General features: G+C 39.6%; 1 protein-coding gene and 1 pseudogene across 19 annotated transcripts in view; one reads left to right on the top strand and one right to left on the bottom strand.

Moving 5' to 3' along the window:
- Positions 1 to 26,986, bottom strand: part of DST (dystonin) — a 481,436-nt gene that overhangs the window by 373,332 nt on the left and 81,118 nt on the right. The gene's annotated exons all lie outside the window — the stretch shown is intronic.
- On the top strand, positions 22,539 to 22,728 carry LOC121498922 (annotated as a pseudogene).

Here is a 26,986-nt window from a genome sequence, read left to right as displayed (position 1 = left end):
TTGCCCTCCTGAATGGATGACTCTGAGAGCCATGGAGAGAATGGACTGACTAGGGGTCAACACCAGACGAGACTAGTTGGCAACTATTGTTACAGCCAAGCAAATGATGTCAGCCTGAGCTAAATCACTAATGTAAGCAAGGGAAGGAGGGTAAATTTGAGAAATATTTAGAGACTATGAAAAGAGAAGGTGAAAGGAAGGCTGGGATGTGGCTTATAGGGTAAGAAGTCAAGGTAGTTTACCTGGAAGGAGTTGACAAGTCAGACAGAAGTGTAACAGTGGGGAGCCAGAGAAGAGTATAGAAAAATGAGCAGGTCCCAGGTAAGTCATACAAGGAGGCTCAAGATGTGGGGTCTCTGATAAGCCCCCAAGTTCATGGTAACGCGGGTGGGTTTCAAGTAAAAGTCTAGTAGTATCTGCAAGAGGCCCACATTTCCCTCCAGCCATAGCCCTGCCCCAACACACCCCACCCCCACCCCCACCCCCAGCGCACCACAGTGAGTGATAATGGAAACCCACCCCTTAGAGAAGCTGCAGCTGGTCAGTGTCATGCAAGGGTTTGCTGAGAGGGTAGCATGCCAGTACCAAAGCATTACTGAATCATTCATGCCTTCATTTGTCCTTTTGCTCTTGCACACAGAGAATAAGAGTGTATGTATAAACAATCTTGTTCATTGTCGCCTTTTACACAGGAATTGAAAAGGAGAATATAGTAAACATATTGCTTCCACATATTTCTTGTAACATTTTAGGAACAATGATACTATGCTGCTTAAAACATAAAAAGAGAAATACCCATATTTTTCTGACCTTCAATTGTCTATAACAAGGAAATTGGTAAACTGTTCCCATGGTGCTTATAAAGCAAATTCATCCATTCTTTTACAGTGCCTGCTGCATGGCTCTCTTACCAATTATAATTGTGTCCTCTGGCTTTGCCACCACCCTTCTCCTCCTTAATCATACCACACACTTATGATTTGTTTGCATTCCAATCCCCTGACCTCCTCCCTCCATGTTGTGTATTCCTCCCCTTTCTCAACTGTGGCTTGAGACCCAGACAGTCCAATAGCTTCCTCCAAAAATAACTTAAAACCTAAAGAGTTTTTAAAAATGTATATCCAGGGTATCCTTGGGTGGCTCAGCAGTTAGCACCTGCCTTTGGCCCAGGGCATGATCCTGGAGACCCGGGATTGAGTCCCACGTCGGGCTCCCTGCATGGAGCCTACTTCTCCCTCTGCCTGTGTCTCTGCCTCTCTCTCTCTCTCTCTCTCTCTCTCTCTCTGTGCCTCTCATGAATAAATAAATAAAATCTTGAAAAAAAAAGTGTATATCCATGTCCAGAAAACAATGTGATGAATTCCATCAGAAACACTTGCACACAAGGGCTCCTGGGTGGCTCAGTCAGTTAAGTGTCTGCCTTTGGCTCAGGTCATGATCCCAGAGTCCCAGGATCAAGCCCCGTACCAGGCTCACTGGGGAGTCTGTTTCTCCCTCTGCTCCCACCCCTGCTCCTGCTCTCACTCGCTCTCTCTCCTCTCTCTCAAATAAATAAATATTTTTAAAAAGAAAAGGAAAGAAACACATGCACACTATAGAATAAACAAAGACCTGTTCCTTTGTGCCCTACTTTATTTCATCCTGAACTGGTTCTGTGTCTGTCTCCACAGCATAGGAACCAGCTGGAAAGTTAGCAAGTGAAGAATCCAGGTACCTTTAAAAATCTATTCTGTGAAAATCAATGTTTATTGGTGTGATGGTTAATTTTATGTATCAACTTGACTAGACCATGGGTGTAAACTGGCCTCCGCCAACCAGCTGAAGGTCTTAAGTAGCAAAGACTAAGGTTTCCTATAAATGAAGGAATTTTTTTTTCCTCAAAATTACAACACAGGAAACTTGCCTGAGTTGCCAGCGTGTAATATCACCCCTTTTTTTAACTTATTTTTTTAGAAGGGAGCAGTGGAAAGGGGGAGAAAGAGAGGGAGAGAAAGAATCTTAAGCAGTCTCCATGCCCAGCATGGAGCTCAATGCAGGGCTCTATCTCACGACCCTGAGATCCCAACCTGAGCCGAAATCAAGCATCAGACACTAAACCGACTGAGCCACCCAGATGCCCCTGTAACAATAACTCTTATCTGAACTTCTGTCCTGCCAACATGGCCTACAGATTTTGGATCTGAAGCCCTACAATCACATGAGCCAATTCCTTAAACCTCTGTGTGTGTCTCCACCCTATTAGTTTTGTTTCTCTTAACCCTAACTAATTAGAACCCTAAATAATATAATTGGCTTCAATATTACTTTATAAGAGTTTTATAAATCACCTTTATTGCATTTCAGGGAACTAGAAACACATGCTATAATTCACATTTTACACTTTAATGTAAAGAAAGACTATATAGAACTTTTACCAGGCCACTTTAGGAGGCCAGAGTGGTTTGTCTAGCTTCATTATTCACCACTCATACTACCATAAGAAAGTTATTTAACCTCTCCAACTTTCTCGTCTTCTAAATGTAGATGATCATACCTTCTTTACCAATGTTAGTATAAAATGAGAAAATATATGTAAAATATCTAATATGAAGCCCACCTAGTGCATAACAGTCGATATATTTTATAGCATTTCATTTCAAGATGAAAAATAAAATGAAAACCAGGTAAAAAGTACTTAGAATAGCAAGGATTACAGTTACATTACCAAAAAGTATATCATTTTGAGGACTTGAAAATTTTTTTCCTGCTTTATTGAGAAGAAATGACATACATTACTGTATATGTTTAAGACGTACAACATGATGCATTGATTATCATATAGTGTGAAATGACTACCACAATAGGTTCAGTTAACATTCATCTTCTCTTACAGATAACAATAAAAAGAAAAAAAAGAATAAAGGGGGAAAATTTGCCTCCTTCGATGAGAACTCTTAGGATTTACTCTCCTAGCAACTTTTCTATAAACCATTCAGCAGGGTTACCTACAGTCATCATGTTGTACATCCTTAGTACTTATTTATCTTACAACTAAAACTTGTAACTCTTGACCACCTTCCTCCAATTCTCCCTCCCTCCACCCACCCCCCCCGGTAACCATAAGCCTGATCTATTTTTCTGAGTTTGGGTTTTCTGGTGTGTGTATTTGTCTAGACTCCACATATAAGTGAGATCAGACAGTACTTGTTTTTCTCCAGCTTATTTCACTTAACATAATGTCTTCCAGGTCCATCCATATTGTCACAAATGGTAAGATTTCCTCGTTTTTATGGCTGAATAATATCTCATTGTATGTACATACCATCAATTCCTTATCCATCAGTAGACACTTAGTCTATTTCCATGACTTGACTATTATAATTAGCACTGCTATGAACATATAGGTACAGATACCTTTTTGTTGAGTTAGTGTTTTCATTACTTTTGGATATATTCCCAGAGGTGAAATTGCTGGATCATTTAGTAGTTCTATTTTTAATTTTTTGAGGATCTCCCATATTGTTTTCCATAATGGCTACACCAATCTAAAATCCCACCAACAGTGTACAAGCATTCCCCTTTCTCCACATCCACACTAGCATTTATCATCTCTTATCTTTTTGATGAAGGCCATTCTAACAGTACTAGGTGACATCTCATTGTGGTTTTAATTAGCATTTCCCTAGCACTAGCGATATTAAGCATGTTTTCACATATCTGTTGGCCTTTTGTATATCTTCTTTGGAGAAATGTTTATTCAGGTCCCTTGCCCATTTCTTAACTGAATTATATAAGGAAGGAGTTTGGTTTGGTTTTGTTTTTTTCGTGTTGGTTTTTTTTATTATTATTATTTGGGGGGTGGCTTGGGTTTTTTTGTTTTTGTTGTTGGGGGGTTGTTTGTTTTGCTACAGAGTAGTTCTCAATATGCTTTGGATAATTACTCTTTATGAAATATATGGTTTGCAAATAGTTTTTCCCCAATCCGTAGGTTTTCACTTTTTTGATGGTTTCTTTTGCTGTACAGAAGCTTTCTAGTTCGATATAGTCCCATTTGTTTACTTTTTATTTTGCTGCTTGTGCTTTGGTGTCATATCCAAAAAAAGCATTATCAAGACCCATGTCAAGGAGCTTTCTTCTAGGAGTTTCATTGCTTCAGGCCTTACATTTAAGTATTTAATTTATTGTGAGTTAAGTTTTGTGAGTGGTGTAAGATATGCGTCCAGTTTCATTCTTCTATATATAAATATCCAATTATTTCAGCATAGTTTATTAAAGAGACTGTTCTTCCTCCACTGAGGATTCTTCACTCTCTTATAAAATATTAGTTGACTGTATATGCTTGGGTTTACTTATGAGCTCTCAGTGATGTCCTGTTTGTCTATTTATTTGTTTTTGTGCCAGTACCATACTCTTTTGGTGTCTGTAGTTCAATAGTATAACTTGAAATCAGGAAGTGTGATACATCCTACTTTGTTCTTCTTTCTCAAAATTTCTTTGGCCATTTGGGGTCTTTTGTGGTTCCACATAAATTTTAGAAGTATTCTTTCTACTTCTGTAAAAATAGTATTGACATTTTAACAATATTAATTCTTCCAAACCATGAACACAAGCTATCTTTCCATTTATTTGTGTCTTCTTTGATTTCTTTCATCAATGTCTTATGGTTTTTAATGTAGAGGCCTTTCAACTCCTTAAATTTATTCCTATCTTATTGTTTTTGATGCTATTGTAAATGGGGTCGATTTCTTCACTTCATTTTCAGAAATTTTGTTGTTAGTATATAGAAATGCCACTGATTTCTGTACATTAACTTTGCATCCTGCAACTTTAATGAATTCACTGATTAGATGTAATTTTTTTTGGCTAAGTCCTTAGGATTTTCTATATATAAAATTACATAGTCTGCCAATATAGACAATTTTAAATTTTCCTTTCTAATTCTGATACCTTTTTCTTTTCTTGAGGAATTGCTCTAGGGAGTATTTCCAGCATTATGTTGAATGGGGATGGTGAGAATGGTGCTTGCTTGTTCCTGATCTTAAAGGAAAAGCTTTCATTCTTTCACCAGTGAGTATGCTAGGTATGGGCTTATCATATGTGACTTTTATTATGTTGAAATATGTTCCTTCTATGCCTAATTTGTTGAGCTTTTTACCATGAACAGATGTTGAATTTTGTCAAATACTTTTTCTGCATCCATTGAGATAATTATATAATTCTTTTCTTTCATCCAATCAATGTGGTTTATCACATTAATTAATCTGTGTATGTTGAACCATCCTTGAATCCCAGGAATAAATCCCACTTGTCCATGGTGAGTGATCCTTGTAATATTCTATATTTGGTTTGCTACTATTTTATTGAGAATTTTTGCAGTTATATTCATCAGGGATATTGGCTTGTAGTTCTCTTTTCTAGTAGTGTCTTTTTCTGGTATTGGTATCAGGATAATGCAGACCTTATAAAATGAATTTAGGAATGGTCTCCACCTCCCTCCTTCAATTTTTTGGAAGAACTTAAGATAGATTTATGTTAATTTTCTTTTAAATGTCTGGTGAAATTCAGCACTGAAGGAATCTGGTACTGACCTTTCCTTCATTGAGAGATGTTTTTAAATTACTGATTTCATCTCTTAGTACTAGTATTTGGTCCATTCATAGTTTCTATTTCTTCCTGATTCAGTCTTGGTAAGTTGTATGTTTCTAAGAATTTTCCACTTATTATATGTCGTCCAGTTTACTGCAGATAGTTGTTCATAGTACCATCTGATAAATCTTTGAATTTCTGAGGTATCACTTATAATGTCTACTTTTTCACTTACAATTTTTTTATTTAGGTCCTCTTTTTTCTTCAATAAGTCAAGCTACAGATTTGTCACTTGTTTACCTTTTCAAAGACCCAACCCTTAATTTAGATAACTTTTTCTGTCCTCTATTTCATTTATTTTTGCTCTACTCCTTATTATTTCCTTTCTTCTGCTAATTTTGCGATGTTTGTTCTTTTTCTAGCCTAAGAGGTAAAGTTAGAATGTTTATGTAGGAGCTTTCCTGCTTCTTAATGCAGGCTTTTATTGCTAGGAACCTTTATCTTAGAATTGTTTTTGTTGCATCCCATAAGTTCTGATATGTTATATTTCCATTTTTGTTAGTCTTAAGAAACTTTTTTGTGGTAAACAGAAAGAGGTTTTTTATAAATGTTTAGGTGATGACAAAAAACTGAGTAAAAATTTGATGCAGCTGCACCTGAAGAACAAGGGTCAGAGCATTACACTCTCCCCAAAACCTGGTTCCCCTACCTGCACCACTTCCTCCAGACATCCACTTGCACCTAGAAATTGCTCTGCCTGGCAGAAACCCCAGGCTCAGGAGGACCCTAAGCCACAGGGGAAGTCTGGAAAACGCTTTCAGCTTTAGGAAAGCACTAGAGGCACTAGAACAGACGCTAGATGAGTCAGGTTCAGCATCTGCCTGCCACATCAGGTTAAGAAGTTTTTCCTCTTCCTCATTTATTGAGAGTCCTGCTGCCCAGCCCCTAGATCTGGCTGTGATCCGGTGACTCAGCCCAGGGGTGGGGCTCCCAGTCTTAGTCTCAGCCCATTGGCTCGAACTTAGTGCCATCAGGCATGTTGAAGAGTGCAGTTGCAAGCTGGTGAGACTGCTGGTCTAGGCTGGGAGTTTTGTGACCTAAAGGGAGGCAGGGAGGCCTGTCCTCTTAAGTGGAGTGTGTCAGCTTTGCCCAGCTTTGTCTTGCTGGTCCTCTCTATTGATCCTTAGGATTCTGTTTCTTCATTTCTGCTCTTTATTATTTCCTTCCTTCCGCTTCCTTTCGACTTGCTTTATTTCTCTTTCTTGGGCTGAGAACTTAAGTCATTTTATTTTACATCTCTTTTGTTTTTAAATACATCAGGGGCAAGTAAGTTCCCTCTAGTCAGGGAGGTAGGCCAAATATTTAACGAGTGGTGCAAGTGGAATACCAGCCAGAGTGGCTCCTGGCAGAGGGAGAGGGTTCTATTGTTTACCCGCTGGTTTGGAAATGCAGCAGCCTTGCAGCAACAGCACTGTCCCTATGTGTCTGTCACACCTCCCACTGGCCTCCCAGCAGCCCTCTCACTGCCTCCGATGGGTGGGCGTGGGGCTGTTCATGTCTAAATATTTCACAAACTGCACTGGATTGTCTCTCTAACCCATGAGTCAGTTAGGGTGCACCCTCCATTCTCCATCATCTGAGGGACATTTGCTGTCTTTTTAGTGTTGATTTCGAATGCATCCACCCTGTGTTCAGAGAACAAGGGCTGTGCCACACTGATTCTGTTACATTTGCTGCCATTTCCCTTAACCCTGAACATGTGGTCAATGTCATGGAGGTTCCAGGATGGAAAGACTGGGTGGTGAGCACATGTGCTCAGTCTTCAAGAAACTTTTTAATTCCTCTTTAATTTCTTCTTTGATCCACTGTTCAGAAGAGTGTTGTTTCATTTCCATGTGTTAGTGAGTTTTCCAGTTTTCCTTTAGTTACGGACTTCTTGATATTGAAATCTATAGATTTCATGCCATTTAGGTCAGACAAGATATTCAGTATGATTTCAGTCTTCTCAAATTTGTTAAGACTTGTTTTGTAGCCTAACATATGGTCTATCCTAGAAAATGTTCTAGGTGTGATCCAAATGAATGGGTATTCTGGTGTCATTGGATAAAATGTTCTGTAAATGTCTGTTAGGTCCATTTGTTTGTAGGATTGTTTAAATCTGTTGTTTCTTTATTAGTTCTCTGTCTGGATGATCTATCCATTGTTGAGGATGGAGTATTAAAGTCCCCAGCTATTATTATATGACTGTTTATTTCTCCTTTTAGCTCCATTAGTTTTTGCTTTATATATTTACGTGCTTTGATGTTGGACACATGAATATTTACAATTGTTATATCTTAATATATTGACCCCCTTTATCATTAGTAAATGATCTCTTTTTACCACTTTTAGTTTAAAGTATATTTTGTCTGATATCCTTTTAGCTACCCTGTGTTTTTTTTTTTTTGTTACCATTTGCTTGAAATTATTTTCCATATCCTCACTTTTTGTCTATGTGTGTTTTTAGAGCTAAAGTGATTCTCTTATGGGCAGCTTATTATTGAATCTTGTTTTATTTATTCATTCAGCCACTTTGTCTTTTGATTAAAGAACTTAATCCACTTACATTTAAGGTAATTACTGACAGGCAAGAACTTATTATTGTCATTTTATTAACTGTTTTCTGGTTGTTTTATAGATCCATTGCTCCTTGTTTCTTATTCTGCTGTCTTGTTTGTGTTTTGATGTCTTTAAAACCAGTATGCTTTGACTTTATCATAATATTTTGTATAATGAGTATAAATTTTCCCTTGTAATTACCATAAAATATCTTACATAAAATATCTTAAATTTGTAACACCCTATTTTAAACTAAGAGCAACTTAATTTCAATAGAGTTCATATACTTAACACTTTTAGTTATTCTCTCCCTCATATTTTTTCTCCCTCATATTTTAAATTATTGCTTTTACAATTGACCTTTTTTACATCATGTAACTAATAAATTATTGTATTTATAGATACTTTTGCTATATTCATTTTTCTTACTTTTAATATAAAGTTGTAAGTTATGCACCATTACCATATTGCAGAATCTGACTATATATTTACCATTATAGTGAAATTTACACTATCTTTTAGTGTTTTATGTTACTTAGTCTTCTTTTACTTCCACTCAAAGGGCTATCTTTACCATTTCTAATAATGTAGTTCTAGCAGCCACTAACTTCTTCAGCTTTTGTATATTTAGCAAAGTCTTTTTCACTTCTTTGTTTCTGAAGGACAGCTTCACCAAGGATAGAATTCTTGGTTGACAGTTATTGTCTTTCAATATTTTAAATATGTCAACCCATTCTTTCCTGGCCTGAAAAGTTTCTGTTGAGAAATATACCAATTATCTTATGGCTGGGCCCCTGTATATAACTTCTCTCTTTTCTCTTGTTGCTCATAAAATTCTTTTGTCTTTGACTTTTGACAATTTAATTATGATGTATCTTAATGTAGCCCTATTCAGGTTCAATCTATTTAGGGTCTTTTGGGTCTCTTAGATCTGGATATCCATTGCTCTCCCCAGGTTTGGGAAGGTTCAGCCATTATTGTTTTAAATAATATATTTTCTGTCTCTCTTTCTCATCTTGTGGAATTCCCATAATGGAAATTGTTTCTTTTCACTGTGTCCTGTAATTCTAATAGGATTTCTTCACTTTTTTCTTGTTGTTCCTCTGACTGGGTAATTTCCAATGTTCTATCCTCCAAGTCACTATTTCTTTTTTCTGCATGGTCTGTGTCTACTTTTGAAACTCTACCGAATTCTTCTGTTCATTTTTTATATTTTTCAACTTTAAGATTATGTTTGGTTTTTTGCTTTTTATTTTGATAGCTATTTCCATCTACTTATTTTGTTCAAACATTGTTTCCCTTATTTCATAAACTTATCTATCTCTGTTTTTTTCTACCTCATTAAACTTCCTTAAGAGGATTATTCTGAGTTCTTTGTCTGATATTTCATAAATCTCCATTTTTAAAAAGTTTTTATTTATTTACTTTTTAAGTAAGATTTACACCTAATATGGGACTTAAACTCACAACTCTGAGATCAAGGGTCATATGCTCTACTGACTGAGCCAGCCAGAACCTCATAAACCTTCATTTCTGTAGGATCAGTTATTGGAGTTTTTTTAGTTTCTAATTTTTTTTTTAATTTATTTATGATAGGCACACAGTGAGAGAGAGAGAGGCAGAGACATAGGCAGAGGGAGAAGCAGGCTCCATGCACCGGAAGCCCGATGTGGGATTCGATCCCGGGTCTCCAGGATCGCGCCCTGGGCCAGAGGCAGGCGCCAAACCGCTGCGCCACCCAGGGATCCCACTTTTTTAGTTTCTAATGAGGTGTCATACTTACTTGATTTTTGAGGATCCACCTTACATTGGCATCTGTGCATTTTAATAATGGGGCTCTGTCTGAGTCTCTATCAGACTCTACAGATCTGCTTTGGGAGAGACAATTCTTCACCAGTCAGTTCAGTTTGGGTTTCTGGATGTGTCTGCTAGTAATTTCTTTGGACAAAAGAGACCTACCATTATGGCCTATTTCCAGACAAGGCAATTGTTCAACCTCTGAGGATGGGAATGGGAGAGTGTGCCACTGGATGAGAACAGTCAAATAGGACAGCTGGCTTGGTTCCTTACCCAAGTGAGACTGTAGGATGGGCTCCACAGTTGCCTGAATCCTCTGGTGAGGCTTGCTAGATCATCAGAACTGGAGACTACATTCAGTAATAGATGAAACTGAATTGACTTCCTTGCTCTAGCAAGGAAGCAAGACAGAACCCATGTCTGTGCCACTTGTTGTTTGGAGGCCTAAATCAGGCCTGGGTGGGTGAATTCTGTGATAGGGTGAGGCCACTGGTTTCACTCTGCAGACAACAGAAGCCATGGGCTATGCTCTCTGTCACTCTATATGGGACTGCTGAATGGGCTTCACAGCTTCTCCACTACTCTGGTTAGGTTCCTTGATTGCACAGGCTGAAGGCTGTATTCAACACTGAATGGGACTATGAATTAGATTCCCTGCCCAGGCACTGCAGGGGAAGCTTCTGGAAAACTAGTAAAGCTCTTTGTTGTCTTAACTCAAGCTGACCTGCACCCCAAGTTCCCTGGCTGAACAGGTCCACCGGCTTTGCTCTGCAAACTATTGGCTCTATATGCCTTCCTCTCGGCTCAAGTGCCACTGGGCCACCAAGTTTCCAGGAACTGTCTCCAGCCCTTCTGGTCAGATGAGGCAGGAAGATACTCTCTCAAGTGGGTGAAGCTGTGACTCAGCACCTAGCCCGGGTGTGTGCAAATTGGGCTCTAGGGCCAACAAAATGTTTCATATGAGAATCTGAATCAGGCAGATCTGGTGCCATGTCTCAGCTCCCTTGCCTAGGCAGGAGGGGACAGGGTTGCTATAGGCTACTCTCAATTTCCCAAATAAGCTCTTCAGTTGGGAGGGGCTGAGGACTATCCTCATTCTTAGCTATGAATCAATTCCTCTAACCCGTGCAGAAGCAAAAGAAGGTCCCACAACTAGTACTGGCTTTGCTCTGGGGATGATCTGCTCTGCCTGCCCACCTCTTAGCTTTAGTACCACTAGGTTACATAGTTTCCAAGAATTGTTGCTAGTTCTTCTGGTCAAATAGAGCTGGAAGGCACTCTCCACAGGAAGGAGAGTGGCTCAGCTCCTTGCCTGGCCATGTGCAAACCGAGCTCTAGGACTAGCAAAACTCCTTGTTTGAGAATCTCAATCAGGCAGCTCTACACTCTGTCAGATTTCCTGGTCAGAGCACACATCCAGTCTGGTTCTGCAGAGGAACAAAACTGCTGACTGGGATTACTACTTGGGTAATTGGGCACTACAGGTATTGTCAGTCTCCTAAAAACTGCATGGAGAATGAGGCAAGCCCTTCCCCCTTCTCTATCAGTCAGATTCTCCATGGCTGCAGATTCCCCCGGCAGTCCCATGGTGAGAGATCACAGTAGGCACTCCCACAAAACAACCCGCAGTGCTAAGAGAGGCTAGTTGTACCCTCTGGGTTCTCTTTTCCCACTGGAGAAACAAGAGGCTCAGGGCAGACCTCTCCGTGCAGAGTTTCACTGACCTGGGGGAGGGACAATGCAGTCAACAAGAACCCACTATGTCTCTGTCTCTGAGCTGGGGACTTCAACTTCACCCCTATGTTCTACGGTTCTCTCAGAGATGTCTTATTCTAGAATAGATGTTAATCATTCTTCTTGTGATGGGGAGCAAAGTCAGGAATGACTTATGTCACCATCTTGGTGACATCTCCCTGAAAAAAATTTTCACCTCCCTTTATATCATCTGTACACTAAAATTCTAGTAATGCCTAAAATTCTAGTAATAATGATTCATTCTTTGGGTTTAAAGCTTTTTATTTCTAATCAAGCTTCTCATAGATAGAAAACAGTAAGTGATATCAGTCATTTATACTTTAGTGTGAATAAAGACATCAGACTACATCCTGAAGAAATATTTTGATAAACAGAGGAGGGAACATTGGTGCTTTTAGAGGTAAAGCAAGTTAATAAGCTTTGCCTACTTCACAATCTTTCCTAAAGACAGTTCTGACTATCACGGGACAGAAGTGCAAGGAGCCAAATGAGTCTCTGTACTAACAGAGACAGAGCCTGGCCCTAATTCAGAATTACTCAAGAGAAATACTGCCTGGAGTACATGCTTTTAATTTAAACACAACAATCCACTCCTGTTTCCCTAGTTCAGAGTATAGGCTCATCATCACCAATCTGCTGAGTCACAGAGACAGATGATGGCCTTATCTTCTCACCTGCCTTCCTGATTCTCCAGGGAGATTTCATGTGACCTAATGGAGTCAGAAGATCTACCAAAAACTGGTGCCATAATGTCTGAAATCCTCCCACTGGAGATTCACTCTTCAGTGTTCCTTTCCCTGTGACAGGCTTGTAAACTACACATACTGATGGATGGGAAAACAAAGAACTGAGGTCTGGAGTCTGACAGAGCAATGTGCCTCCTGGTCCAGCTTCACCACTTTTAGCTATGTAACTGTGGACAAGCTTTTAACCTTTTTCAACTTCGGTTCTCTAATGTATAAAGAAAATCTACTTCCTAGGGTTGTTTGGATAGAGTGAGCTATTGCCCATTGCCTAGCACAGTGGCTCACAGGAAGTGCTTAAGGAAGGCTAGCCATCATTACTGTCATTAATTAGCAACAATAAAAATGCTGTTGTCATAAAATGTTTGTGCTTTTACAACTTCTTTTCTAGTACAGTTTCACTTGTGTATGGTTATCTCTGGAACTACAGAGCTGATGATGCTTCCAAACAGTTTTTAATAGGATTTAAAAACAGGAAGCAATGGTAGTCATTTGTTTATAAAAAGCAGTGTTCTTATTTCAGAAGAAGCTATTTTTTTCTCCCTTAGTATCCTGAAATGTCTGCATCTCAGACTTCCTGATTCTTTTGCTCTAATAAACAGACAAGTTTGCCCGGAGTCATGGCGATTACACGTACTCTAGAAATAAGCTAAAGAAATCTGTGATGCCTGCTTAATACTCCCATAAATTCCAAAGACTGGGTTTTTTTAATGTAAAATGTCTAGGTTTCCTAAGTTAATTTTAAACATGGGGAAGGAGTCAGTTCATTTTATAAAACATATATATTTTTTTTTAATTTATGGAAATAAACTGCAAAAGCTTAGCTAAACATGGCATATAAAGAGGGAAAAATAGAAGAAATATTCAACTAGGAGGTCCTCTTTCCAGATGTGACTCTGAAGGTTTCAGGACATATGATGTGGGGCATCTTGGGTCATTGTACTGGGCCTTGCTTCCTCAAAGTGATAACCAAGCCTGGATAACGTGATTCTAAATTGTCTGTGAGTTCATCATCTCTGAAGTCTTTTTAATGCCCAAATTCCAGTATCTTTAAAGTTTGGCTTTCAAATTTATACAGAGCCTGTTTATATAATAAATTTAACCTGAACTAAGTTTAAAATCTAATAGAGATAGCATGTACTGAGTATCATGTATAAGAAAGAAAACAAAAACTAACCTCTTCTACTCCTGTAACTTATCCTTCCCTCTAAAAAAGTGTATTTTTGGATTATAACATTTTCTTAGAAAGTTATTACCAAAACAATAAACAAAAGTAATAAATAAAATAACCTGACAACCACAATTGCTATTTCATAATTTATCTGGATTTTTTTGTCATAAAAAATTACACCAATATCTTCTCTATTTGACATTTTATGTTCAATTATAACAAAATATTATACAGTTAAAGAGTTGATTTGGCTTAGGACGCCTGGGTGGCTCAGTGGTTGAGTGTCTGCTTTGGCTAGGGTGTGATCCTGGGGTTCCAGGATCAAGTCCAGCATAGGGCTCCCCACAGGGAGCCTGTTTCTTCCTCTGCCTATGTCTCTGCCTCTCTCTGTGTGTATCTTGTGAATTAATAAATAAAATCTAAAAAAAAAAAAGTTGACTTGGCTTATTATGTACTGAAATTTGACACTTGAAAATAAGTGAGTCACTAGAGTATTTCTCAATACGCTACGTGAGCATAAATTCTACTGTCTGCGGGAAATGAAGGTGCTGTGTCATTGGCTTTAAGAAATGAAAAGCAGTTGGCTCTGTGTACTGCACAGCCCTATGTAGAAAAGAAATTATACCAGAAATGTTAAAAGTCATGTCTTGACCCCCTAGCTGGACCAGGGGAGAATATACTGATGTACAGGGGAGAATATACTGATCAGATTTTTTAACTTTCAATGGCTCTATGGATGGAAGCTTTGGGGTACATATGGCTCTGACCTGAGAGAACCCACTTGGGGGGACCTCTTTAGTGACAAAAATAAGACAAGGGCTTCTGTGATATATTGTAAACTTGACATCCTAATATGCCTTCCTCTTATACAACACATAAAAACACTCAATAAAATAACAACACATATTTTTAATGCATTAGTGAGGTGGCAAGAAAGTTAAGGAAATTCTCGGAAGCCAGATAGCTGAAGAAGCAAAAACACAATACAGAAATGATAGGCTGATGGCTAACTAACAGTGCGCTTTGATGGCCAAGCAGCTGGGTAGGACAAAAGATAAAGATGAAGAAGTCTGATTGGAACATTCACAAATAAAGCCAGGGAAAGAATGAATCAGAAAAACAAAAAATACTCTAGAGAACAAAAACACTTGCCTGTCTGAGGCTGGAGGCTGGACCTAGTAGGAAAAACATTTTCATCACAATAAACTGATTCTCATGTGTGTTTTGTGGCCAATTACACTACCTGTGCAATATTAAAAGCTCTGAGACTGGGAATCTATTTTTAGATTTCCCACAGTTAATAAAGCCAGCAAAAATAAAAGAAGATCCTCTATGGAGAAATGTACCTTCAATCCATGCCTCAAAAACTTCCACAAAATTACAGCTAAGGAAACTTCATGATAAAAAGTTCCAAAACAAGAATGGCAGAGGGATCGTATGAAAATAGGTGAACAGAATCAAAAGGTATAAACTTCCAGTTATAAGTTAAGTCAATGGTGATGTTATATACAACTTGGCAACTATATAGTTAATAATACTGTATCGTATATTTGAAGGTTGCTAAGAAAAATCCTTAAAAGTTCTCATCACACACAAAAAAAAATTATGTAACTATGTATAGGTGGTGGATAATTAGACTTACTCTGGTGATCATGTTGCAATATATACAAACATTGACTCGTTATGTTGTACAACTAAAACTAATATTATGTTGCATGTCAATTATTTTTTTAAAGGTCATTTGTTTAAAGATTTTATCCATTCATTCATGATAGACAGAGAGAGAGAGAGACAGAGACACAGGCAGAGGGAGAAGCAGGCTCCATACCCAGAGCCCGATGCAGGACAGGATCCTGGGACCCCAGGATCATGCACTAAGCCAAAGGCAGGCACCAAACCACTGAGCCACCCAGGGATCCCCTGTTGTATGTCAATTATACCTAAATTTTTTTAAGAAATTGCAAAACATAGTGAGACAAGGCCCCACTAGGTGGGACTACAAAAACAACACACAGACACAAACCCAAAGACAAAAACCTCAAGTATATTATCAGATCCTAAATATAAACGAAATGTGTATGTATAAAACTGGAGTTAGATGAGATTATCAAAAATAACAAAGCAATGAAAACTATAATAATTTAAATTAAAAGCCAGAGAACATAAATATAAAAAGAATTCCCACAAATCAATAAGAAGCACTAACAACCAAATAACCAAGGAGAGAGGCAAATGAAATGGACATTTTGCAGAAGAGGAAACACATAAGGCTAATAAACACATGAAAAGATATTGGCGGTGGGGGCAAGCAGGCGGAGGAGCAGGGGCCTCCGCTCACCCGGCCGCACCACCTCACTGGGTAACTTCCAAACCATCCTGCACACCTACGGATTCGACCTGAGATTTAGGAGAGAACAGCCAGAAAACTACAGAGATAAGGGTTTTCGCTTCTAACAAGGTAGGAAGGTGGAAACAAATATAATAAAAATCCAATGCGGGTTGGATTGGATAAGGAGCCCCCGCGAGGAGCCGGGCTACGGGGGGCGGGAGCCCCGGGACAGGAGAGCCCGCCCCGGGAAGCAGGAACTTTAACAATCCGCACCGGATTCCTCCCGGAGGGAAAGGCGCTCAGCGGGGAACCCGGGCAGGACCGCAGGAGGGCGGTGGGGCCCCCTGCCTCCCGGGGTCACTAACAGAGGAGGTGCCCCGGGGACAGCGCCCCACACCCCACGGCCCAGCACGGTAAAGGGCTGGAGCGCCCGGTGGGGCCTCGGGGAGAAGCCGGGGGTCGGGGGGCTCCGGGTGGAGGGGGCTGCGCCCGGCTGCCTTCGGGGTCCACCGCCCTGGGAGCGATGTGCAGGCCCCAGACCCAGGGCGCTGGGGACACAGCGGGGATCGTGGGCTCCCCCGGGACAGGCGGAGGCGGGGAGGGCCCAGGACGGCGGGGAGGCTCCTGCCACGGGCGCCCCCGAGCTGTGCAGGTCAGCGCCCCCCGCCCCGCCCCGGAGCATCCAGGCCCCTGCGGACTGGGAGCTGCGGTGGTTACTGCGGGAGCTGACTCCAGGGCTGGGGAGCTGGCCTCCACCAGTGGGGTTGTTCCTCCTGGTGTCACCCTGTGCCTCCGAGAGGTGGGGCACCGGGGACACGGGCCTCATGGGGTAAACAGCTCCCACTGAGCCCCGCACCCGGCAGGGGGGAGGGGCAGGTCCCCCAGGTGCACACACCTAAGTCAGCACAGCAGCTCCTCCCCCAGAAGACCAGCTGCAAGGACAGGAGAAGAGCAAGTTCTTGACCAAGCAATGCGGGAAAGCTCCAGGGTAAGTCAAGGGATTTACAGTACACAGAACCAGAGGATACCCCCAACTTTTTCCCCCCTTTTTCCAGTACAACTCGTTTTTATATCAGACTAAAAATTTTCAATATTTTTTCCCTTTTCCCCCTTTAACTACAATATTTTACCACCTCTTCATTTTTAAGTCTCTTCCTTTTTGACTTTCATATTTCTACAATTACATGTCTTAGATGTATTTTCCACTTCTAGATTCCCTTCAACATACTCAACTTAATTTTGGCAGATATACAAGATATGTTTGTGTGTGTGTGTGTGTGTGTGTGTGTGTGTTTTATTTTCTCTGCCTCATTTTGTTCGACAATGGTGGAAGTTGATACCTTCTAAAACATGACCAGCATGCACCCAGAACCAAGTGGTATATCATGCTGGTTCATTCTGTGAGATTATATTCTCCCTTCATTCCCATTCTGCCCCCCTTTTATCTCGTTTATGTTTTGGTGGCCAATGTTGGGGCTTTCTTCAAGTATTGCTGGTTTATATAAATTTGGGACTCAGCATCTTCTAACATACAGAACTTAATACACTCAGAAGCAAGAGGATCACCCTCTATGACCCCTCAGTTAGACTACTACATTCTCCCTCCACTATAACTTGTTCAGCACCACCATCTCCCAGTCTCCCCCTTTTTTCTTCTTTTTTTCTTTTTTTTCCTCTTTACTTTTGCTTTTTTCTCTTCTTTTGTTCTCTTTTTTTTTCTTCTTCTTCTTTGGGATTCTTGGGCTTTTCTTTTTTACTACTTTGTTTTAAAATTTGTTTTTCACTTTAGTGGTCCTTTTGTTTTATTTCACTCTGATCTTTGTTTTCATTTTCTGGACTCTGACCCCATCAGAATCACCTATGGTAAAATTTACTTAGGTTGTGGTTGATATTCTTGATTCAGCCCACTCATACAGCCACTCCGCACTGAGTAAAATGACTAGAATGAGAATTCACCAAAAAAGAAAGAAGTAGAAACAGTACTCTCTGCCTCAGAGTTACAGAATATGGATTACAATTTGATGTCAGAAAGCCAATTCAGAAGCAAAATTGTAAAGCTACTGGTGGCTCTAGAAAAAAGCATACAGGACTCTAGAGACTTCGTTACTGCAAAACCTAGATCTAATCAGGCCAAAATTAAAAATCAATTAAATGAGATGATCAATCCAATCAATCAATCCAAACTGGTTATCCTAACGATGAGGGTTAATGAGGTGGAAGAAAGACTGAGCAACATAGAAGGCAAGTTGATGGCAAGAAAGGAAGCTGAGGGAAAAAAAAGAAACACAATTAAAAGACCATGAGGAAGGGTTAAGGGAAATAAATGATAGCCTCAGAAGGAAAAATCTACATTTAATTGGGGTTCCAGAAAACGCCGAGAGGGACAGAGGGCCAGAAAGCACACTTGAACAAATCATAGCTGAGAACTTCCCTAACTTGGGGAGGGAAACAGGCATTCAGATCCAGGAGATAGAGAGGTGCCCCCTGCAAAATCAATAAAAACCGTTCAACACATCGACATTTAGTAGTGAAAATTGCAAATTCCAAAGATAACGAGAAAATCCTTAAAGCAGCAAAAGACAAGAGATTCTTAACTTATATGGGGAGAAATATTAGATTAACAGCAGATCTCGTGACAGAGACATAGCAGGCCAGAAAGGGCTGACATGATATATTCAGGGTACTAAAGACGAACATGCAGCCAAAAATACTTTATCCAGCAAGGCTCTCATTCAGAATAGAAGGAGAGATAAAGAGCTTCCAAGATAGGCGGAAACTGAAAGAATATGTGACCACCAAACCACCTCTGCAAGAAATATTAAGGGAGACTCTGTAAAAGAGGAAGCCCAAAGAAACAATCCACAAAAACAGGGACTGAATAGGTATTACAATGAGACTAAATTCATATCTTTCAATAGTTACTCTGAATGTGAATGGGATAAATGATCCCATCAAAAGATGCAGGGTTTCAGACAGGATAAAAAAGCAAGACCCATCTATTTGCTGTCTACAAGAGACTCACTTTAGACCTAAGGATACCTCCAGCCTGAAAATGAAAGGGTGGAAAACCATTTACCATGCAAATGGTCCTCAAAAGAAAGCTGGGGTAGCAAGTCTCATATCAGAAAAATTAAAGTTTATCTCAAACACTGTAGTAAAAGATGAAGAGGGACACTATATCATACTTAAAGAGTCTATCCAACAAGAAAACCTAACAATCATGAATACTTATGCCCTGAATGTGGGAGCTGCCAAGTATATCAATCAATTAATAATCAAAGTAAAGACTTAGATAATAATACACTAATAGTAGGAGACTTCAACATGGCACTTTCTGCAAATGACAGATTTTCTAAGCACAACATCACCAAAGAAACAAGAGCTTTAAATGATACACTGGACCAGATGGATTACACAGATATACACAGAACTTTCCATCCGAACACAACTGAATACACATTATTCTCAAGTGCACATGGGCCTTTCTCCAGAATAGACCACATACTGGGTCACAAATCAGGTCTCAACCAATACCAAAAGATTGGGATTGTCCCCTGCATATTTTCAGAACACAATGCTTTGAAACTAGAACTCAATCACAAGAAGAAATTTGGAAGAAACTTAAACACGTGGAGGTTAAAGAGCATCCTACTAAAAGATGAATGGGTCAACCAGGAAATTAGAGAATTAAAAAGGTTCATGGAAACTAATGAAATGAAGATACAACCATTCAAAATCTTTGGGATATAGCAAAAGCAGTACTAAGAGGGAAATACAGTGCCATACAAGCCTTCCTCAGAAAATTGGAAAAAACTCAAATACACAACATAACCTTGCACCTAAGGGAACTGGAGAAAGAACAGCAAGTAAAACCCACACCAAGCAGAAGAAGAGAGATAATAAATATTCAAGCAAAACTCAATGAAATAGAAACCAGAAGGACTGTAGAACTGATCAACAAAACCAGGAGTTGGTTCTTTGAAAGAATTATTTTTTTTTAACATTTTATTTATTTATTCATGAGAGATACAGAGAGAGAGGCAGAGACACAGGCAGAGGGAGAAGCAGGCTCCATGCAGAGAGCCCAATGTGGGACTTGATCCTGGGACCCCAGGATCATGGCCTGGACCAAAGGGAAGCGCTAAGCTGCTGAGCCACCCAGGTATCCCTGAAAGAATTAATAAAATAGATAAACCTATAGTCAGGCTTATTAAAAAGAAAAAAGACTCAAATTAATAAAATCATGAATGAAAGAGGAGAGATCACAACCAATACCAAGAAAATACAAACGATTTTTTTTTGTTATACAAACGATTTTAAGAACATATTATGAGCAGATATACACCAATAAATTAGGCAATTTAGAAGAAATGTATGCATTTCTGGAAAACCACTAACTACCAAAACTGGAACAGGAAGAAATAGAAAACCTGAACAGGCCAATAACCAGGGAGGAAATTGAAGCAGTCATCAAAAACCGCCCAAGACACAAAAGTCCAGGGTCAGATGGATTCCCAGGGGGAATTCTATCAAACATTTAAAGAAGAAACAATACCTATTCTACTAAAGCTGTTCCAAAGGATAGAAAGGGATGAAATACTTCCAAACTCATTTTATGAGGCCACTATCAGCTTAATTCCAAAACCAAAGACCCCACCAAAAAGGAGAATTATAGACCAATATCCCTGATGAACACAGATACAAAATTCTCAGCAAGAGAATTTTGGCTAAGGTGATAGCTGCCGTCGGAAGTGACGAGAAGGACCCTTTTTTTTTTTTTTTTTTTTTTTTTTTTTTTTTTTTTTTTGAAACACAGGAGGAAAAAAAAAAAAAGAAAAGAAACACAGGAGGGAAATGAGGTTTTTTGGAAAGATGATGAATTTGGATTTGGACATGCTGAGTTTGCTGCTGAGGCGAGGATTCATTTAAGGGAGATAAGCACCTTGCCCGTGGATTTGCGCTGTATCACATGAAGGAAGGCATCATTGACCTTCTCCAGCTTAAAAACTGCTCCGATGTGTGGCTGGATGCGCCCTTGCTGGCAGTACTGAAGAGCCGAGGACAGGGTTCTGGAGAAGATGGGAAAGTTCTGCTCTTTGTATCGGCTCCAGTACAGCCCCATGGCTGAGACATTCTTCAGGAGCAGAAGGTTGGCGGGCACAGAAGCAATGGTTCCTCCAGCAAAACCCACCACCACGATCCTGCCCTCCCACGCCAGGCTGCGGAGTGCCTCCAGGAAGACATCTCCTCCCACTGTGTCGATGACCACATTCACCCCAACACTGCCCACCAGCTTCCTCACAGCCTCCTTCAGGCCACCCTGACTATAGTTCACGACGGATTGCGCGCCCTTCTGCATCACAAGCTGGCACTTCTCGTCACTTCCGACGGCAGCTATCACCTTAGCCTGAAGAAGGTACATTAAGAAGATTATTCACCATGACCAAGTGGGATTTATCCCTGGGATGCAAGGTTGGTTCAACACTCATAAAACAGGGATCCCTGGGTGGCGCAGCGGTTTGGTGCCTGCCTTTGGCCCAGGGCGCGATCCTGAGGACCCGGGATCAAATCCCACGTCGGGCTCCCGGTGCATGGAGCCTGCTTCTCCCTCTGCCTCTCTCTCTCTCTCTATGACTATCATAAATTTTAAAATAAAATAAAATAAATTCTTTAAAAAAAAAACACTCATAAAACAATCAGTGTAATAGATCACATCAACAAGAGAAAAAACAAGAACCATATGATATATGCATCTCAATAGATGCAGAGAAAGCATTTGACAAAATACAGCATCCATTCCTGATCAAAACTCTTCAGAGTGTAGAGAAAGAGGGAACATTCCTCAGCATCTTAAAAGCCATCTATGAAAAGCCCACAGCAAGTATCATTCTCAATGGGGAAAAACTGAGAGCCTTTCCCCTATGATCAGGAACATGACATGGATGTCCACTCTCAACAGTGCTATTCAACATAATAGTAGAAGTCCTACCCACAGCAATAAGACAACAAAAAGAAATAAAAGGCATCCAAACTGGCAAGAAGAAGTCAAACTCTCCCTCTTCGCAGATGATATGATACTATACATAGAAAGCCCAAAAGACTCTCCCCTAAAATGCTAACTCATACAGCAATTCGGCAGTGTGGCAGGATACAAAATCAAGGCCCAGAAATCAGTGGCATTTCTATACACTAACAATGAGACTGAAAGAAAAAGAAATTAAGGAGTCAATCCCATTTACAATTGCACCCAAAAGCAGAAGATAGATAGGAAGAAACCTAACCAAGGAGGTAAAGGATCTCTACCCTAAAAACTACAGAACACTTCTGAAAGAAATTGAGGAAGACACAAAGAGATAGAAATATATTCCATGCTCATGGGTTGGCAGAATTAATATTGTGAAAATGTCTATGCTACTCAGGGCAATTTATACATTTAATGCAATCCCTATCAAAATACCATGGACTTTCTTCAGAGAGTTAGAACAAATAATCTTAAGATTTGTATGGAATCAGAAAAGACCTCGAATAGCCAGGGGAATATTGAAAAAGAAAACCAGGCCGCAGGCGCCCACCGGAAGCCATGGCCGCCACACCAAAGCCCGGCAAACCCACCAAGGGGAAGCCCTTTAAGCTCCTAGGAATTTGAGATGTTGAAAACATTCCCTGTGCACAGGATTCAGTATTGTATCGTTCGTTAGGATTGCTTGTGGCTGGCCTTGGACATTTTTTGCTAACTAGTTGGATTAGAAGATCATATGACATTGGAGTAGGAGGATTTATCTTGGTGACTTTAAGATGCTGGTTCCACTGTAGGTATAATTATGCAAAGCTAAGAATCCGGCAAAGAATTGCCAGAGATGGAATTAAAAATAAGATTTTGTATGAAAGTACCCACCTTGATCCTGAAAGAAAACCAACCACTGACAAGAGCAGCAGTAGAGCAGTCTCAAGCATCGGAATACAACTCTGGAGTCAAAAGAAAGTGGAGGGCAACTCTATTAAGCCTCGTATGTACCATTACTTTCAATCGAGTAAATAAAGGACGTGTTGGTTGTAAAAAAAAAAAAAAAACAGAGCCAGAGGCATCACAATGCTGGATTTCAAGTTGTACTACAAAGCTGTGATCATCAAGACAGTGTGGTACTGGCACAAAAACAACACATAGATCAATGGAACAGAATAGAGAACCCAGAAATGGGCCCTCAACTCTATGGTCAACTATATTCGACAAAGCAGGAAAGACTATCCACTGGCAAAAGGACAGTCTCTTTAATAAATGTGCTGGGGAAATTGGACAGCCACATGCAGAAGAATGAAACTGGACCATTCTCTTACACCATACATAAAGATAAATTCAAAATGGATGAAGGATCTAAAGGTGAGAGAGACAAGAATCCATCAAAACCCTAGAAGAGAACACAGGCAACACCCTTTTTGAACTTGGCCACAGCAACTTCTTACAAGATACATCTATGAAGGCAAGGGAAACAAAAGCAAAAATGAACTACTGGGACTTAATCAGGATAAAAAGCTTCTGCACAGCAAAAGAAACAGTCAACAAAACTAAAATAAAACCTACAGAATGGGAGAAGATATCTGCAAATGATAAAGGGCTAGTATCCAAGATCTATAAAGATGGGCAAAAGACACTAACAGACATTTCACCAAGGAAGACATAGACATGGCCAACAAGCACATGAGAAAATGCTCCGCATCACTTGCCATCAGGGAATACAAATCAAAACCACTATGAGATCCCACCTCACACCAGTGAGAATGGGGGAAATTAACAAGGCAGGAAACAACAAATGTTGAAGAGGATGTGGAGAAAGGGGAACCCTCTTGCACTGTTGATGGGAATGTGAACTGGTACAGCCACTCTGGAAAACTGTGTGGAGGCTCCTCAAAGAGGTAAAAATAGAGCTACCCTACAACCCAGCAATTACACTGCTGGGGATTTACCACAAAGATACAGATGAAGTGAAAGACCAAGACACCTGCACCCAATGTTTATAGCAGCAATGTCCACAATAGCCATACTGTGGAAGGAGCCTTGGTGTCAATTGAATAATGAATGGATAAAAAAGATGTTATACACACACACACACACACACACACACACACACACACACACAATGGAATATTACTCAGCCATTAGAAACGACGAATACCAAAAAAAAAAAAAAATACCAAAAAAAATATATTACTCAGCCATTAGAAACGACGAATACGGGGAGCCTGGGTGGCTCAGCCGTTGAGCGTCTGCCTTTGGCTCAGGGCATGGTCCCGGGATTGAGTCCCACATTAGGCTCCCTGCATGGAGCCTGCTTCTCCCTCTGCCTGTGTCCCTGCCTCTCTCTCTGTGTCTCTCATGAATGAATGAATAAAATCTTTAAAAAAAAGAAAGAAAGAAAGAGAGAGAGAGAGAGAGAGAGAGAGAAAGGAAGGAAGGAAGGAAGGAAGGAAGGAAGGAAGGAAGGAAGGAAGGAAGGAAGGAAGGAAGGAAGAAGAAAGAAAGAAAGAAAGAAAGAAAGAAAGAAAGAAAGAAAGAAAGAAAGAAAGAAAGAAAGAAAGAAAGCCCACCATTTGGTTCCACGTGTATGGAACTGGAGGGTATTATGCTGAGTGAAGGAAGTCAATTGGAGAAGGACAATCATTATATGGTTTCACTCATACAAGGAATATAAAAAATAGTGAAAGGGATTATAGGGAAAAGGAGAGAAAATGAGTGGGAAATATCAGAGAGGGTGACAAAACATGAGAGACTCCTAACTCTGGGAAATGAACAAGTGGTAGTGGAAGGGGAGGTGGGGGGTGGATGGGATGACTGGGTGACAGGCACTGAGGGGGGCACTTGACAGGATGAGCACTGTGGCAAATGTAATATGTTATATTGTTGGTAAATATGTTGGCAAATCGAACTCCAATAAAAAAAATACGTCAAAAAAAGGTAAAAAAGGAAAAAATAGGTAGGAGAAGACAAGATAAATAAGTTATGATGCAGGTTCAAGTAATAGTAAAATAATTGTGGATGTATTTTCCAAACAAGGAGATGATATATTTGAGATTTTGTATAGTATCATTCATATAGTAGTATATAAATATTGTTTAATGTGATGATATAGGTCATTTCCTCTATTGCTATGTTTTAAAATATCGACTTTGAACTTTAAACAAATTTTTTTTTGCATTCACTTATGTCACTTGGCTCTTTTAAGCAGTTACATATTCTGTTGTTAAATGGAATGCAAGTTTTAAGTAGGTGAAATAATTTTTATTTTATGAGAAGGTATTATTTGAAATAATTTTTTAAAATCTTATATAATAATGATGGCAAACACAGTATTGTAAAATGGGATACATAATATTTTAAATCCCTTAGAAACAGTAAAAGACTATGAGTCACATGCATGCATAAAACAACTATACAACTTAGGAAAGTGATGCCATGAAGGTGTGATGTTAATTTGGTAATGAAGCAGAAGCTACCAGGAGAGCCATCAAACAGTGTTCCCCGATCAACTTTTTTTTTCAAATGGAAATAAAAATGTTTAAACTTGAGATTTAAAAATATATATATATATATATTTTTTTATATATATGTTGGTGTCATTAGTCATCAGAATAAAACAAATCAAACCCACAATGAGATAACATATTACATGAATTCAATTAACAAAAATGTTTAAACTCTAATATCACTATGTGCAGAAAAGAACATGGCTCCACATGCTTGTTTATCCACGCAGATGGAAGCATAAGTGGTGTAAGTCTTTGAAAAACCATTTGGCATTTTCTGGTTTAACTCTCATGTATACCCTATGATGCAGTAATTCTGCTAAGCATGTAGCCAAGAAGAACTTACACATGCAGTATAAATGGCATATGCAAGAAAACTTGGAGTAGCACTGAAATGAATAAAGCCTGGAAACAAATGCCCATCTACAAGTGCCTGAATAAATGAACAAACTGGTACATTCACACAAGTTGGATGAATACACTACAGTTTGAATATTAGCAATGCAATATTAAGTGAAAGTATGTTCCAAATAATTACATAAGGTATGATAGTCTTTCTTATTAAGTTAAAAACAATAAAAATTTAAAATGTGAACTTTTTAAGAATACTAAGAGATGCAATAAACTCTGTGAAAAGGTAAACAAGATAATGATATAAATGTTCAGAATAATGGTTACCTTGAGTATTGAGCATTCAGGTGGCTGGAGAGTTCATATGATTAGACAGAGATGAAATCCTAGCCAATCCTAGCTTTTGTTTGGAATGGTGGGTTATAGGAGATAGATAGATAGATAGATAGATAGATAGATAGATAGATAGATAGACCGAATGGCCAGGCCAGGCATGCAGCCAATGAGAGTGTCAGGTATCAACCATCTTACTTTTTTTTCATCATTCTTTATCACCATCATGCCACCCCAAATCCCTGTCAATCATAACTACCCATATGGGGCATTTATAGCTCCCAAAACCTTGTCAAAATATTATTTTGTTGGGGCAGCCCCGGTGGCGCAGTGGTTTAGCGCCAACTGCAGCCCAGGGCGTGATCCTGGAGACCCTGAATCAAGTCCCACGTCAGGCTTTCTGCACAGTGCCTGCTTCTCTCTTTGCCTATGTCTCTGCCTCTGTGTGTGTGCGTGTGTGTGTGTGTGTCTCTATGAATAAATAAATAAAGTCTTTTAAAAAAATATATTATCTTGTTGAATCTGCAAGAATCCTATGAGGTATATATTGCTATTTTTCTCATTCTACATCAAAAAAAAAAAAGCTATAGCTCAAAGAGATGAAGTAATTGCTGTAGTATAAATCGAGGTCTTAAAACTCTCAGACTGTATCCTCGTACATAAGCCTGAAGAATACCTGTCCTTTCTTTTTCTTTTTTTTCAAAGATTTTTATTTATTTATTCATAAGAGACAGAGAGAGAGAGGCAGAGACACAGGCAGAGGGAAAAGTAGACTCCATGTAGGGAGCCCCATGTGGGAATCGATCCTGGATCTCCAGGATCATG

The sequence above is a fragment of the Vulpes lagopus genome, chromosome 1 (assembly GCF_018345385.1).
Source record: "Vulpes lagopus strain Blue_001 chromosome 1, ASM1834538v1, whole genome shotgun sequence".
In the NCBI taxonomy this organism is placed as follows: Eukaryota; Metazoa; Chordata; class Mammalia; order Carnivora; family Canidae; genus Vulpes; species Vulpes lagopus.
This window is presented reverse-complemented; position numbering and strand designations above follow the sequence as displayed.